Source organism: Monodon monoceros, unplaced genomic scaffold (genome assembly GCF_005190385.1).
Source record: "Monodon monoceros isolate NGI ecotype Baffin Bay Population unplaced genomic scaffold, NGI_Narwhal_1 Super_Scaffold_11, whole genome shotgun sequence".
Classification (NCBI taxonomy): Eukaryota; Metazoa; Chordata; class Mammalia; order Artiodactyla; family Monodontidae; genus Monodon; species Monodon monoceros.
Genome location: NW_021703767.1, coordinates 7747650 through 7760200, shown reverse-complemented (window position 1 = coordinate 7760200; position 12551 = coordinate 7747650).

Sequence of the window (12551 nt, the reverse complement as noted above, 5' to 3'; positions counted from 1 at the left end):
TTGTTTCAGAGTGGTGAGAAGCGGTGGTGGGTTGCTAATGAAATAATTAGAAGCGGTTGCTTGAAGTTTCCTCAGGTTTAATAAAGCGGACACTCCTAATTAGGGGTGACAGATGAGGCTGACAGGCATTTAGACAGCCAGATCCACCTGAAACGATTATTTTACAGACAGATTATGGTCATTACAGCCTTCGAAGCTTCCAGAAATTTCTGTTAGCTCATGGACCGTGGGTTCCTAGAAATCTAGTTTCAGACATCGGAAGGGTCTGAACATCCATGGGGAGGACACCCAGGATGCTTTGTGTAGATGCTGGATCTGGAGGTGGATAGCATGTTGGCTCCCCCTCTTGCTAGCTATGAAGCCAGGGCAGGTTACTGAAAGGTCCTGAGCCTCAGTTTCCTCATCTCTAAAATGGGGGTAATCAAACCTAGCTCATCAGGGGTTGTGGGGAATCTCATGAATTGATGTACGTGAAGCACTTAGCCCAGTGCCCAGTATTTGGAGGCCAAGTAGCTTCTGTTTTTACTCTGTGATCAGATGCTCACAAGCAGAACTTTCCGTGTCGACCATGATCACGTGGGCAGCCTGCTTTTCTTTGTTCAAATTCTTTCTTTGAAGGATGGATGAGAAAAGGGCTTAAGACTCCAGACTTACAGGAAGCTGCTTGCTCAAAGCAGGGCTTCCTGGAGACTGATGATATTACAGTCTGGAAAGGTTAGAAGGTCAGGGGGCGTGATTGGCTTTCTCCTTTTGCATGTTCCGGGAGGGCCTATTTAGGCTCTGGGGATGTGTTCCCAAATTTTTCAGGGTCAGGAAAAAAGTGAATTTGTAGGTGGACAGTCTTCCTTCTCTGTGCTGTGCAGTGCCGAGGTTGGCCCCTCAGGCTGGGGCAGTGCCGGGGAGGACCGGGGAGATGACACCAAGCATGGTTTGACTTGGTCTCAATTGCTCGATGAGGGTAGAAGGATGGGTCGTGGAAGGCAGGTCCTGGCCTGGGATGTTAGCCATGGGTCACTCTCCCGTCCCTACTCTGGGGTTTCCTGCTTCGGTTCTCTTGGGTGGAAATTCCAGTAGGGAACTTGGATTTTTCCAGTGCAGTAACTTGAAAGGTAATTGATGATAATACTTCTTGACTGTAATTGTTGAATCCTGGTATGGTCCAGGCACTTAGCTAAGCTTTCGCTCACAGTGACTCATCCATCCTGGCAATACCACTCAAGATAGGTCCTGCCGAGGGTGCTGAGGCTCAGGGAGGCTGAGTGACTTGCCCAGAGATGCACAGAGTATGTCAGATACACACCTGAGTCCAGAGCAGGTGCGTGTAAACACTGCGCTGCTCTGTCCTCCAGGGCTTTCTTCCATGGTCAATTCCCCCTGCGGCCTCTGTAAACTCAGAGCAGACACACAGCTAGGCTTGCTTGCTGGGCTGTGAGCCCACCTGGACCTTGTGTTCAAGGAGCTGGCAAAGTTGACAGGCACAGGTAACAGAACAGCGTCATCCTGGGTGGGAGTGCAAGGTGCATGCAAGCGGGGTTGGTGGACTGACGGCAGGAGGTCTGGGTCCTGCTTCTGACTGTCAGCACTGGAAAGGGGACATTCAGCCATCGGCATCTTCTTCTGGCCTGAGGAATGGGACTATGTCCTTCTGATGTAAATCCTTACAATTCTAGGTCCCTGTGTGCTGTAGGACTTTAGGAAGAAAGGAAGCCATACGTGGCTAGCTGGAGCCAGGGATGCCCTGGTGCTCTCTGCCAAGCTGTAGGCTGCATTATGTGCTTTCCAGACTGATCTGGGCTTTGTACTGCTCCCAGGCGATCTCTGGCTTTGCCCTGCGTGAACCCTCGTACTTACCTGGTTGAGCCCTGGTCCCATGCCTTGCACTGCCCTTGGGGAATGTGTGCAAGCCTGGCATGTCCCGGTGCCACCTAAGCAGGTGAGTTGGTCCAGCAATCCTACAGAACCAGCCCTGGATGCCCAGGGCCACAGAGTCACAGAGTTTGGATGCCTTTGCCTCCCTCTTAGTGGAGCTGCTCCCCTAGCCCTCCTTCATCCTGGGAATGAAGAACCCCAGGGGGACCCCAGACTCCCTTCTCCCTTGTGGGACCCCCTGATATCAGTGGATGAGAAGGGGGGGGGATTGCATCCCACAGAGACCCCTCCTAAGCCTGTGCTCTGGCTTCATGCAGACAGTGAACCCCGGAGGATGCGTTGTAGCCTGAAGGGAAGGCAGAACAAACCTCAACACTGTGGATTTTTCCTTTTAAAAAATGCACCAGGAAAGTGTAACTAAACACAGACATGCAGGAAAAGTGAATACAGTTCCTCGGGCTCACTTCTGTTCTTCCAAGACGCATTTCAGAGCGCAGTTGACCTTTCTAGTCATCTCATTATCTCCTCTGAAGGGTGGCAGCCTGCAAAGTTTAGCGCCTTTTATCGGCTGAACGGTGGAGGTTGCCGAGTGCTCTAGAAGTGGTTTATGTTTAGACCATGTTCCAAGTTATGCAAGACATCCCCTCTGGTGGATAACGACAGGTCCCCGAATCCCTTGTCTCCTGTCCTTTCTGTCCCTCCCTCTTCCCTTCCCTCTCTGCCTGCTGCCCTCTCCTAGTTAATAGAGGAGACTCCACCTTGGATGTCCTCCTCTCCTGGTGGCCATTGGGAATTCATACGTGGGTTTCAGCCCCTGCTTCTTTGTTAATGCCCTCTGCTTTGGTGACAGTAGCCTGGACAGTAAGAGAAAAGCCCCCTACCCCAGAGTCTGACAACTTGGGTTTGACCGTGGCATAGCCTCCAGCAAACCTCTAAGTGGACAGGTCACTTAACCCCTCTGAGCTCCCATCTCCTTGCCGTTCCATGAGGTACCAGTAGCTCCCACCCACTCGGATGTCATGTGCTCTTTTGTTCTTTTCCCATGAAACTTGAGGACAGGGCCTGTCATATAGAAAACTATCAAGGTGAATTGTCATTGTCATGATGCCTTCAGGGTGTCCCCTCAGTGTCTTCTTGGTGGAGCCCAGACACCGATCAAATCACTCCTGTTCAGATTGGAGAATCACAAACCTCAGGTCTCCCAAGATGAGGGAAAACACGTGGGGTTCCAGACCTGACAGTGTGGCTGGCTTTCCTTGTGTGTGTGGTTCTATTTCTGGATTTCCCTTTCTCTGCCGATTGGACACCTGGGGGTTGGGCTTTATATTCAGTTCCCAGCACTGCTGTATGTAGCAAGTTACCATGGACGGGGTGGCTTAAAACAACAGACCTGTATTATCTCACAGTTCTGGAGGCCAGAAGTCTGACATCAAGGTGGCGACAGGCCCCGTCTTCCTTTGAAGGCTCCAGGGGAGGATCCTTCTTGTCTTTTCCAGCCTCTGGTGGTTCCTGGCATTCCTTGGCTGTGGCATCATCACTCCAACCTCTGTTTCTATCTTCACTTGGCCTTCACCTCTGTGTCTGCCTTTTCTTCTTTGTAGAAGGACACTAGTCATTGGATTGAGGGCCCACCATATGATCTCATCTTAACCTTAACTAATTATGTCTACAAAGAGTCTATTTCCAAATAAGTCACATTCTGAGTTTCTGGGTGGACATGAATTTCTGGGAATACTATTCAATCTACTACAGGTATTAACATTGGGGTCAGCATGGGGTAGCCACACATTCATGCCCCGGTGACCTGGAAGCTCCTTTCTCCAGGCCCTGAGACAGGCTGACCAGACTGTAGAATGTTCCTCTACTTTCTTTCTCCAGCACCCAAAGCAGCTCAGACATTCCCTCTTACTCTCCACTGGCATTTCCCTGACTCTTCTTGCAGACTTATCTTTTGAAATCTTCCTATTTTTCTGTCATCCCAAGTACCCTACAATGAAACCAAAGCCATGTCTGAATACACTGTAGCTTCTGAGAGGGTAAATAATTTTTTTAAATGCTAAAATGTTTAAAACCAAAACATTTTAAATTTGAAAAGAACACAGAAATATAACCACAATCTATAAGTCAAGAAATCGGTGGGGCTGCAAAAACACCCAAACCGAAGTCTGTCTGTTCTGCCCCCCTCAGCTCTGTTGTCTGTCTCTGCGCCCATCTTGGGCTTTGCGGGGATTCCATTCTGCTGGCTTTGTGCACACATAACAGACCCCCAGGTCTTGGCAGCCCTTAGGGAGCAGGTTCTGGCAGGCAATTATGGACAAGACTCCTTTCCTTTCAGGAACTAGTGGTATTTTGTTCATATGCCCTTATGGGCTTATGCAGCACTTTGGTGCTTAGAGGCAGAATTTTGTCATCTCTTTGTGCACAGAGATGTTAGTTGCAAGTGGATGAGTGGCCTCTTTGGCCCATGGCGGGTGAAGGCACAGCCCGAGGTTTGGTTCCCCTCCAGTAGCTGGCGATATGGTTGCGGGGCAGGGTAGTTATGGGGGTGGTGGTTCCAGCTAATTTGTTTCTCGTGCATCTTTGGCCCTGGCAGTCTCCCTCTAGCATTTCCCGGAGTGGACAAGACCCCAGAGACTGTTTGGATTCTGTTTGACATCAATTACCTTGGTCAAGCTGTGTCCTAGGGCCACGAGGGCGGCTGTCTGACTGCATTTCTCATCTTGGGCTTCTCCCGTCTAGGGCTTGTTAAGGCCCATTAGCCAGTCATGCATCTCATATGAGTAAAGATCTTTTTTTTTTTTTTTTTTTTGTGATTCAGCTTAATTTATTATTTAAAAAAAATTTTAAATTGAGCTATAGTTGATGTACAATATTATATGTTACAGGTGTACAATATAGTGATTCAAAAAATTTAAAGGTTATACTCCATTTATAGTTATTGTAAAATATTGGCTATATTCCTTGAGTTGTACAATATACCTGTGTACAATATATCTAGCTTATTTTATACATAATAGTTTGTGCCTCCTAATCCCCTACCCCTACTTTGCCCCTCTCTCCTTCCCTCTCCCCACTGTAACCACTAGTTTGTTCTCTATGTCTGTGAGTCTGCTTCTTTTTTGTCATAAGGATCATTTTATAAGGCAGCTCTTTGTGATTCCAGCACAGGTAGGAACTCAGGAATGACATGAATAGACGTCTTGGCTGTTGTGTTGTCATCAGAGAGCCACTATAATGCTCTAACAGGAATGTAATTAATATGATAAGGTTCTATTTTTCTTGTAGCTACTTTTTCTTTCTTTTTTTTTTTTTGTGATAGAAGGAATGTGTGAATTATGGGGGAGAAAGTTAAGGAGGGCCTCAGTGCATATTGTCTGGAAGGATGTGGAAGGGGGTGGGGGCAGTGTCCAACCTGGGCTGAGGGAGTTAAACCTTTCACTGGGCCCTTCCAGATCTAGTGTCGGGAGGATTAGAAAGCAATTACAGTGCACTGCAATGCGGGCAGGCCGGGTTTTTCTACTAACAGGGGCAATGGGTAGTGAACTTGTCCCTCCCCTATGGTGGAGTAGAGTCTCTGCCTCCTTGGATCTGGGGTTAGGGTGGGCACTGTGATTGTTTGGGCCAGCAGAGTGTGGTGACAAATGGCTCAGTTCCTGGTGAGACAGGCTGGGACCTGGGGCCCTTTACTGCAGGGCTTGCACCTGGACAAACATCTCCTCCAGCAGCAGATACAAAGAAACTAAAAGGGACTAAAAATAACTGCGTGCATGCACAGCTGGAGCAATGTATGAACAGTAAGATACAAAAAGGCCACAAACCAACTGCAATTTCTGATGTGCCAGGAGCAAAAGCAGGGGACTGCACATGATCCTTGCACACAGCACAACCCAGGGGGTGGGCAGTCCACCTAAGCTGTCCCTCTGGGCCCGACCCACCGATCCGTCCCTACCTCCACCCCATTTAAGAAACCAGCTTGCCCACACTCGGGGAACGAGCAAGGTCCCTACCTCCACCCCATTTAAGAAACCAGCTTGCCCACACTCGGGGAACGAGCAAGGGAACCTGTTACTTGTTTTCTCTCCCTCGTGCTGCAGCACGAGTCCCAGCAAAGCCTTGCCCGCGTTCCTAGTCTGGCCTCTGATCAATTTCTATTGATTCAAGAATCCTAGAACCCTGGTCAGTAACATTGGTGCTGCCCTTCACTGAGCATTCTGGGCTTCTTGCCTCTTGGAAGCGCTGTCCTGTGAGGAGTGGGACACCTGGAGACATCCACGCTGGGCAAAACCTGAATCTGGTGGCTGTGAGCATCCTGGGCCATGAGCAGCCACGTGGAGACAGAGCTGGGTGAGGAAACCAAGGTGCCCAGCTGACGGCTCAGGGATCCGAGACACATCATCCCCGCCCACAGTTTTGTGGGCGCTCCCCTGCCCACAAAACTGTGAGCAAAATAAGTGGTTATTTGAAGCCTCTACGGGTGGCTTCACGTGAAGCAACACATACCTGGGGCATTTTGTCAAGACAAGATTGGTCACCCAGCTGGGTCGGGGAGGAAGCTCTATGAAAAGTGGCCCAATAAACAGGTAGCTAAAGATTTCAGCTGCTCTCGCAGGTGAAGGTGAAGAGGGGCGTCTATTGGGGACCAGCGAGGGTACACGATCATTGTGCAGGCCTGGATGAGGCCCCATCACCCTGCCTCCTGGTGGGGCAGGGCAGCTGGAACAGTAAACACACGCGATCCCCATGTCCCTTGTTCCATCACTTAGCAAATGCCTACTGAGCTCACAGCTGCTTGGCACACGAGACAGGAGGAGTCGACAGACACGACTCTGGTCCCAAGAAATCCGTGCCTGTCCTCGGTGGGACGGAGTTCCTGCGGGGTTACTGTGGAGAGGGAGTGGGCTCACTGGGAGTTTGGCCTCCTTGATTAGGCAGCTGACCAGTGTCTTCAGACCTGGTATATCCTGGTCGACCTGCCCCATCTCTGCCTGCTGATGCGGTACTGCTGGATGCCCTCCCTGACGGCCAGTTTGGGGAGAGACCCAGCCAGGCGTGGCGTTAGTGGCAAGACCCTGCTGAGGAGGTCACGGACACCCCATCAACTAGTTTCCTTCATCATTAGCCAGCGTTGGGCCCCTGCTGGTCTTGGCTCCCTGGCTAACATTCTGCTGCCCCCTCCTGGCTCTAGCCTAATGACCCTGTCGCTACGTGGGTAATGATGGTTTGTCCAGGCTTCCATTTCTTCCTCTCAACACGAATCTGTGTATTCGCTGGGTCATCTTGGAATGTTTAACACATAATTGGCACTATAGCTTTCAATTCAATATTATCATTGTAGCTTGCCATGTCATTTTGGACGAAGTGTTATAATCTTTGAGCCTCTGTTTTCTCAGCTAGAAAATGGACTAATATTACTGATTTTGCAGGGCTATAAGGATATGGAGTTCCTTGCACCTATATGTAAATGTGCTAACAAGTGGGTTTTTTTTTTTTTTGGTTATGCCATCAAACAATCGGAGTCCAAAAAGGGAAGAATCATCGGCTTGCCTTGAGTCTATAAAAGTAGAAAAACCATGTTTTTTGAGACTGGCCTGTGGAAAAGAAGCTGGAATGGAGAGCTACAATGTATTGACAGTGACTTTCAGCAAGGTGGCCCTGTCACCTCTATACCAGCTCTGGTAGGGACAAGCTGTGTTTTGAGAAACTGGCCTTCTCATTTTCTTGTCTTTGGGATTCCTTGACGCTGGAGGGCAGAGAGGCAGAACCTGGTCTGCTCAAAGCATCTTTTGTGGGTGGAATTGAACTCCCAAGTCTTCCTTCTAGAGATGACTTCAGGGCTTTGAGAAAAAGAAACATGATATTGTGATTTAGGAAAACTGTAACTTGAGCAATTACTGAGAAGACCCAAAATAATGCATTTCTTTGTAAGAGAAGAAAGATCATATTATACAATCAAAGCATGTAAAATGACGTGTGCATTGTGTTGGTTAAAGAAGCCTAAGGTGAGCTTCGGGAAAGCATTAGCAGTGGGAGGTGCTGGCTGTTCTGCGTCCCACTGGATACAACGTCCATCCCTCCTGATGGGTCCTGCCAAGTGATGAATGAGAAACACTTACCTTTCTGTAGGATATCTATTGAGCTTAGGTGGCTGAATTGTAGCCTACCAGTTGTAAATGCCCAGGTCACAGTGATGGACAATGTAGACAAGAGGACCTTTTTTTATTTTGAATTTTTGAATTTTATTTTATTTATTTTTTAATACAGCAGGTTCTTACTAGTCATCAATTTTATACACATCAGTGTATACATGTCAATCCCAATCGCCCAGTTCAGCACACCACCATCCCCACCCCCCCACGGCTTTCCCCCCTTGGTGTCCATACATTTGTTCTCTACATCTGTGTCTCAACTTCTGCCCTGCAAACAGGTTCATCTGTACCATTTTTCTAGGTTCCACATACATGCGTTAATATATGATATTTGTTTTTCTCTTTCTGACTTACTTCACTCTGTATGACGGTCTCTATATCCGTCCACGTCTCAACAAAAGACCCCATTGCATTCCTTTTTATGGCTGAGTAATATTCCATTGTATATATGTACCACATCTTCTTTATCCATTCGTCTGTCGATGGGCATTTAGGTTGCTTCCATGACCTGGCTATTGTAAATACTGCTGCAGTGAACATTGCAGTACATGTGCCTTTTTGAATTATGGTTTTATCTGGGCATATGCCCAGTAGTGGGATTGCTGGGTCGTATGGTAGTTCTATTTTTAGTTTTTCTTTTTTACATGTTTATTGGAGTATAATTGCTTTACAATGGTGTGTTAGTTTCTGCTTTATAACAAAGTGAATCAGTTATACATATACATATGTTCCCATATCTCTTCCCTCTTGCATCTCCTTCCCACTCACCCTCCCTGTCCCACCCCTCTAGGTGGTCACAAAGCACCGAGCTGATCTCCCTGTGCTATGTGGCTACTTCCCACTAGCTATCTGTTTTACGTTTGGTAGTGTATATATGTTCATGCCACTCTCTCACTTTGTCATAGCTTACCCTTCCCCCTCCACATATCCTCAAGTCCATTCTCTAGTAGGTCTGTGTCTTTATTCCTGTCTTACCCCTAAGTTCTTCATAACATTTTTTTCTTAGATTCCATATATATGTGTTAGCATATGGTATTTGTCTTTCTCTTTCTGACTTACTTCACTCTGTATGACAGACTCTAGGTCCAGCCACCTGATTACAAATAGCTCAATTTCATTTCTTTTTATGGCTGAGTAATATTCCATTGTATATATGTGCCACATCTTCTTTATCCATTCATCCAATGATGGACACTTAGGCTGTTTCCATCTCCTGGCTTATTGTAAATAGAGCTGCAATGAACATTTTGGTACATGACTCTTTTTGAATTATGGTTTTCTCAGGGTATATGCCCAGTAGTGGGATTGCTGGGTCATATGGTAGTTCTATTTTTAGTTTTTTAAGGAACCTCCATACTGTTCTCCATAGTGGCTGTACCAATTCACATTCCCACCAGCACTGCAAGAGTGTTCCCTTTTCTCCACACCCTCTCCAGCATTTATTGTTTGTAGATTTTTTTTTTTTTTTTTTGCGGTACGTGGGCCTCTCACTGTTGTGGCCTCTCCCGTTGTGGAGCACAAGCTCCGGACGTTCAGGCTCAGTGGCCATGGCTCACGGGCCCAGCTGCTCCATGGCCTGTGGGATCTTCCCAGACCGGGGCACGAACCCACGTCCCCCGCATTGGCAGGCAGACTCTCAACCACTGCGCCACCAGGGAAGCCCTATTTTTTCTAGATTTTTTGATGATGGCCATTCTGACTGGTGTGAGATGATATCTCATTGTAGTTTTGATTTGCATTTCTCTAATGATTAATTTTGTTGAGTATTCTTTCATGTGTTTGTTGGCAGTATGTATATCTTCTTTGGAGAAATGTCTATTTAGGTCTTCTGCCCATTTTTGGATTGGGTTGTTTGGTTTTTTGTTATTGAGCTGCATGAGCTGCTTGTAAATTTTGGAGATTAATCCTTTGTCAGTTGCTTCATTTGCAAATATTTTCTCCCATTCTGAGGGTTGTCTTTTGGTCTTGTTTATGGTTTCCTTTGCTGTGCAAAAGCTTTGAAGTTTCATTAGGTCCTATTTGTTTATTTTTGTTTTTATTTCCATTACTCTAGGAGGTGGGTCAAGAAAGATCTTGCTGCGATTTATGTCAAAGAGTGTTCTTCCTATGCTTTTCCCTAAGCGTTTTATAGTGTCCGGTCTTACATTTAGGTCTCGAATCCATTTTGAGTTTATTTTTGTGTATGGTGTTAGGGAGTGTTCTAATTTCATTCTTTTACATTAGCTGTCCTTTTTTCCCAGCACCACTTATTGAAGAGACTGTCTTTTCTCTATTGTATATCCTTGCCTCCTTTGTCATAGATTAGTTGACCATATGTGTGTGGGTTTATCTCTGGGCTTTCTATCTTGTTCCATTGATCTATGTTCCTGTTTTTGTGTCAGCACCATATTGTCTTGATTACTGTGGCTTTGTAGTATAGTCTGAAGTCAGGGAGTCTGATTCCTCCAGCTCCGTTTTTTCCCCACAAGAATGCTTTGACTATTCGGGATCTTTTGCGTCTCCATACAAATTTTAAGATTTTTGTTCTAGTTCCATAAATATGCCATTGGTAATTTGATAGGGATTGCATTGAATCTGTAGATTGCTTTGGGTAGTATAGTCATTTTCATGATATTGATTCTTCCAATCCAGGAACATGGTATATCTCTCCATCTGTTGGTATCATCTTTAATTTCTTTCATCAGTGTCTTATAGTTTTCTGCATACAGGGCTTTTATCTCCCTAGGTAGGTTTATTCCTAGGTATTTTATTCTTTTTGTTGCAATGGTAAATGGGAGTGTTTCCTTAATTTCTCTTTCAGATTTTTCATCATTAGTGTATAGGAATGCAAGAGATTTCTGTGCATTAATTTTGCATCCTGCAACTTTACCAAATTCATTGATTAGCTCTAGTAGTTTTCTGGTGGCATTTTTAGGATTCTCTATATATAGTATCATGTCATCTGCAAACAGTGACAGTTTTACTTCTTCTTTTCCAATTTGTGTTCCTTTTATTTCTTTTTCTTCTCTGATTGCCATGGCTAGGACTTCTAAAACTATGTTGAATAATAGTGGTGAGAGTGGACATCCTTGTCTTGTTCCTGATCTTAGAGGAAATGCTTTCAGTTTTTCACCATTGAGAATGATGTTTGCTGTGGGTTTCTCATATATGGCCTTTATTATGTTGACGTAGGTTCCCTCTCTGCCCACTTTCTGGAGAGTTTTTGTCATAAATGGGTGTTGAATTTTGTCAAAAGCTTTTTCTGCATCTATTGAGATGATCATATGGTTTTTATTCTTCAATTTGTTAATATGGTATATCACATTGATTGATTTGCATATATTGAAGAATCCTTGCATCCCTGGGATAAATCCCACTTGATCATGGTGTATGATCCTTTTAATGTGTTGTTGGATTCTGTTTGCTAGTATTTTGTTGAGGATTTTTGCATTTATATTAATCAGCAATATTGGTCTGTAATTTTCTTTTTTTGTAGTATCTTTTTCTGGTTTTGGTATCAGGGTGATGGTAGCCTCGTAGAATGAATTTGGGAGTGTTCCCTCCTCTGCAATTTTTTGGAACAGTTTGAGAAGGTTGGGTTTTAGCTCTTCTCTAAATGTTTGATAGAATTCACCTGTGAAGCCATCTGGTCCTGGGCTTTTGTTTGTTGGAAGATTTTTAATCACAGTTACAATTTCAGTGCTTGTGATTGGTCTGTCCATATTTTCTATTTCTTCCTGGTTCAGTCTTGGAAGGTTATACCTTTCTAAGAAGCTGTCCATTTCTTTCAGGTTGTCCATTTTATTGGCATAGAGTTGCTTGTAGTAGTCTCTTAGGATGCTTTGTTTCTGTGGCGTCTCTTGTAACTTCTCCTTTTTCATTTCTAATTTTATTGATTTGAGTCCTCTCCCTCTTTTTCTTGATGAGTCTGGCTAACGGTTTATCAATTTTGTTTATCTTCTCAAAGAACCATCTTTTAGTTTTATTGATCTTTGCTATTGTTTTCTTTGTTTCTATTTCATTTATTTCTGCTCTGGTCTTTATGATTTCTTTCGTCCTGCTAACTTTGGGTTTTGTTTGTTCTTCTTTCTCTAGTTCCTTTAGGTGTAAGGTTAGATTGTTTATTTGAGATTTTTCTTGTTTCTTGAGGTAGGCTTGTATAGCTATAAACTTCCCTCTTAGAACTGCTTTTGCTTCAGCCCATAGGTTTTGGATCGTCGTGTTTTCATTGTCATTTGTCTGTAGGTATTTTTTGATTTCCTCTTTGATTTCTTCAGTGATCTCTTGGTTGTTTAGTAACATATTGTTTAGCCTCCATGTGTTTGTGTTTTTTACGTTTTTTTCCCTGTAATTCATTTCTAGTCTCATAGCGTTGTGGTCAGAAAAGATGCTTGATATGATTTCAATTTTCTTAAATTTATTGAGTCTTGCTTTTTCACCTAAGATGTGATCTATCCTGGAGAATGTTCCATGAGTACTTGAGAAGAAAGTGTAATCTGCTCTTTTGGATGGAATGTCCTATAAATATCAATTAAATCTATCTGGTCTATTGTGTCA